Below are 4,873 nucleotides of genomic sequence, written 5' to 3'. Positions count from 1 at the left end.
CCCACAGGTAAACAAAAGGATATCATATGGAACTACAAAAAATAAACAAATAGGTCTTGCAGAAGTGCAAAGAGAGGACTCCTTAGAGGCAAGGATGGTAAAACTTTTTGCACACATTTTGAGTACATTCTCAGGAGGGGCCAATCTATGAAAAAAAAAATCATGCTTGGAAATTAGAGGGTCAGTGAAAGAGAAGATGACCCTCAACAAGGTGGATTGACACACGGCCTATAACAATGGGCTTAACTGTATCCGAGATGACAAGGATGACACAGGATGGTGTAGAGTTCAGATTTATAGAGTTGGTAAAAGTCATAGTCTATTGGATGAAAATTAACTTCAACCATAATTCAAAACCTGAGAATGAGTTGCTGATTCTGTGTCCTTGAGGCCATACACTTTGGGGATATCAAGGCAAAGTGGCGTAAATAGTCCACAAAGACAATATGCTACAGCTAACTTTAGTGGGTGTCTTAAACGTTTGTGAACAGTCATCTAAAGTTCAACCATGAGTCTAGAATAGTGAAGAGGGAAGAAAACCAAAGTGCATATGACAAATTTGACCAAAGGACTAATGGGACTCAGGACCCTCAATTTTCCACAACCCTGTAGTAAGAATGAATAGATTGTGTCCAGCTCCCACTACTAATCACTCTAAAAGAGAACATAGTTGAAAATTCTGGCTACAGGGGGGTAATATGTGGAACAAATGTCAGCACAAAGATGCCAGGTTTATTGGTCTAATAAAAACTGGTAAAACATCTGCAGCTATGGTCCCTAGTTACCCTTTGAACCTGGAACAAAACTTTCCACTGTGATTCAACATTCTCAAAGAGTAGATAAGCTTTAAGTGGCTAATAACAGCAGAAAGCTCTTGGAACTCAAAGGCATGCGTATTTAAATTGCATGCTCCACAAGAGAATAGTGGGCCATCTCCACTCATGAAATTTACTACCTCTAAAATCCCACAGGAGGGGCAGTACACAACAACAACAGCAGCAGTAACACAACCTTTAGAATACCACACTACATATAGTTAAAGAAGCTTCATCTGCTCAAGATAAAGTCTGAAAGGGTTAAAGGAGTAAGATAGAAGGATTAACAGAAATTACTAAAAGGACGAAATGGGGGAAATAGGATTGTTGTTGTTGTTGTTAGGTGCCCTTGAGTCAAGTATGACCCATAGCGACTCTATGAACAACAGATCTTACCCTATCCTGTGCCATTCTCACACTTCTGACATAGTAAAGCCCATTATGACAGTCATCCTGTCAATCTACCTGGTTAAGGGTCTTCCTCTCCTTCACCAAACATCTGCCTTCCTCATCATCATGTCCCTCTCCAAGGACTAGCAACATGTTCAAAGTATGTGAGGTAAAGCCTCACCATCCTTGCTTCTAAAAAAGCACTCTGGCTTCACCCTCTCCAAGACATACATCTTTGTTCTTTTGGCAGTCCATGAGATGTTCAGCATTCTTCTCCAACAACACAACTCAAAGGCATTAATTCTTCTCATGTCATCTTTATTCACAATCCAGCTTTCAGATGGAAAGCAAGTGATCGGAAAGATCATGGCCTGAATTATACACACCTTAGTCCTCAAATTGACAGTATTACTCCTCAATAATTTGGATACATCTTTAACTGAAGATTTTCCCAGTGTAGTAAGTCTCCTGATTTCCTGACTTTTGACAGCAAGGGTGTTGATTGTGAAACTGAATAAGATGAAATTGTTGACAGTTTTAATCTTTTCTCCATATATCATGATGTTGGCTATCGGTCCAGTGGTGAGAATCTTTGTTTTGTTGCATTGAGATGCAATCTGTGAAAGTAGGATTACATTGTAGAATTGCAAATTAATATTGTTGTTGTTGTTGTTCAGTGCTGTCGAGTTGTAGGCACTCATAGTCGACTCATAGGGACCCTATGAACAAAAGTCCTCGACATTTGCGTGTGTGACTTTTTATCCTTTCTCCAGGTTCATAGGGCTTCCGGAGGCAAGCTATTTATGGAAGTGGATGCCACTCCTGCTTCCAAGCTTGTTTCAACCGGGGAGCTCCACCAAACACTGTCCACCTTGGGTAACCATTAATGCATTGGACACATCAGTGTCACAGTGTTCAGCTTCACAGCGACCACAAGTTGCCCCTGTATGACAAGTGGACGTGACAGGGCTATTCGACCTCGAAGACTGAGCAAAAACAGTGAAAAACAGGCCTGAGGGCCGCGAATTAGAGTCACCAACCTTTGTCTTGGTGGATCATTTTCGATCTCCTAGGCCAACTGGTCTCTCTCTGTGTTGTTCAGTGCCATCGAATGAAAGTCCCTCGACACTTGAGTATGTGACTTTCATCCTTTCTCCAGGTTCATAGGGTTTCAGGAGGCACACGGAAGTGGATGCCACTCGTGCTTCCAAGTTTGATTCAATATTAGCAAACACTAACAAAAAAATCCAAACTGTGTATAAATGGTTGAATTTGGAAAACCAAATTTTTGTTAACTTTTACTCAAAGCACAACAAAAAAATTACTTAAATAAAGGTCAAATCTGTAAAAATATCAAGGTTAATGTAATATATGTTTCATTATTCTTATGTAATAATTTATATATGTAAACTAGATACTATTAATAAAACTTTATAACTAAATCTTTAAAAATTAAAAAAAATAAAGATGAATCATGGATCATAAAAAACAGTCAGCAGGCTGGATTTAGCTAGCATCTTGCAATGTGCTGACCCCTGCCCTAATGGACAGTAGAAGGTAAGTTTCCATCTGGTGGCATATTTTTCCTTTTCTCTAGTCCTGGAAATAGGCTCTTCTCAGTGAGACAAATGCCCTACATAGTTACAGCAGTCCTGATTGAGCCCCTCTTCCTGCAGCAACAAGGGACAGTGACAACAGAATGCCAGGGCAATAAAGCTAAGCTGTAGTCCCAGTTAGTAATTTAGTCTAGTGAATCAAATAAATTTTGTAACCTGTGATCAAGGTACTACAAGACAAGCATAGCTTTTCTCTGAGATTGTTAAACTGTCTCAGAGAGGTGCCAATAGTTAATAAGTTCCGTTGCTATGCACAAGACTGGATGTTTGGATTCACGCTGAGGCACTCTGGAATACTCTGGTGACCTGCTTCTGAAAAATCAGCTTCAAGTGTGTCGCGTTTGGCTTGAATCGGCAGTTTTAGGAAGTGACCCTTTCCAGACAGGGGTCTGCGAGGAGTCCACTCGGAGATCTCAGGGACCCAAAAGTTGAGTCTTTGCGCCCTGGAGACAGCGCCAGGGGTGGGTTGGGGGGATGCGGAGGTGTTTGCTGCCTGTCACCATGCCACATAATGAGTATATTGAGTTACACTGAAAGTGCTATGGACACCGTTTGATTATCATGAGAAAAAAAAAATGAGAAAGAAAGTCGAATGGCTTATGAGCATTCCAAAAAGGCAAAGAAAATGACTGGTCTGAAGGCAAAGCTCTACCATAAGCAGTGTCATACTGAGAAAATACAAATGAAAAAGACTTTCAAGATGCATTAAAGCGGAACACCAAACAAAAGAATAGTAAGAAGACTCCGTGAGGTGCAGTACCTGCCTATCTGTTGGACAGAGAGAGACAGTCCCGAGCTCAAGTACTTTTCAACATTATTAAACAAAAACGCAAAGAGAAAGCCAGAAAATTGCAAGTTTCTGTACCCAAAAGTTTGTGCCCGGGGCAAAACAGAAGTACTGAAAGTTATTCGAACAGGAAAGAGAAAAAAAGCAAGCCTGGAAGAGGATGGTTACTAAACTGTGCTTTGTTGGAGATGGCTTTACGCAAAAACCTCCTAATTATGAAAGAGTCATCAGATCAATGGGCTTACATTTCAAGAAGGCGCATGTAAACACATCCTGAACTTAAAGACACATTTTGCCTGCCAGTACTTGGTGTAAAGAAGAACCCTTCTTCCCCACTGAGGTCAAGGTACCATCATTGAGGTGAATTTGGCTCAGGTTACCAAGAATCCCGAAAAGGATGGATGCATGAACTCTGTCTTATTGGTCTAATAGCACTTTCATACAAGTTAACAATTGACTACAAACTAGTCAGAAAACCACATGACCATGTACTTCTGAATACTACCAAACAGCCTTCCTTACAAGGCCTGCAATAGAGATAAACTATTTATTATGGTATAAAAATATTAAAATGGTTAAGTGTTGTTGTTTTTGTTTAAATAAGCTTCAGAAACATCATGGAGCACGGTTCTACCCTGACACGCAAGGCCTAGGTCAAAATGAGTCTGAAGGGTCAAGGGCAATTGGTGTGGCAGCAAGGAAAATGCAGGGCTAGAGTTCCCTGCAACAGCTTGTGGGATAAAAAAGCATGCCTTTCTGAGGCGCTTCAAATGGGTGAGAGTCAAGTGAGGGGACAATGACATTCTGAAAAATAATAGATAACTGAATTTCGAGACAACATCAGGTCTGGAGCTAGTCTCTGCTTGAATGTCATAGTTGCAGAACCAGTATGTTAGTTTCTTAAGAAAATTAGTATTGGTTTGATTAGTGTTACTTGCCGTTGAAGGGTTCTTTACTGATAAGCAATCCATGCCAAAGTAGGGGTATTTTGTTTCTTCATGAATGTTCTTAAAACTGCAAAATATATCTAAGTCAGGAAACTATTTCATAAGGGCAAATATAACATTCATATATACATACACCTATATAAACACTGCTTCTGTATTTGAAGCTGCCAGCAGTTCCAACCAAATAGGGCAAGTACCCCTAGGCTTTAATGCACCTGAATTGTTTCAATTCGTTGCTTTTCATACGAAAGATTTTATTTCCCCAGTTGATCAGAGAGCACACTTGGAAAAAAAATCTGTTGATATTCCCCTTGCTGA

The 4,873-nt window shown here is 40.2% G+C and overlaps 1 pseudogene; it reads left to right on the top strand.

The window, feature by feature from the left end:
• The first annotated feature begins 3,322 nt into the window (after positions 1-3,322).
• On the top strand, positions 3,323-3,967 carry LOC102867635 (annotated as a pseudogene).
• Positions 3,968-4,873: the final 906 nt, after the last annotated feature.

Source organism: Elephantulus edwardii, unplaced genomic scaffold, assembly GCF_000299155.1.
Source record: "Elephantulus edwardii isolate Elephantulus edwardi_28Jun2011 unplaced genomic scaffold, EleEdw1.0 scaffold00018, whole genome shotgun sequence".
In the NCBI taxonomy this organism is placed as follows: domain Eukaryota; kingdom Metazoa; phylum Chordata; class Mammalia; order Macroscelidea; family Macroscelididae; genus Elephantulus; species Elephantulus edwardii.
This window is presented reverse-complemented; position numbering and strand designations above follow the sequence as displayed.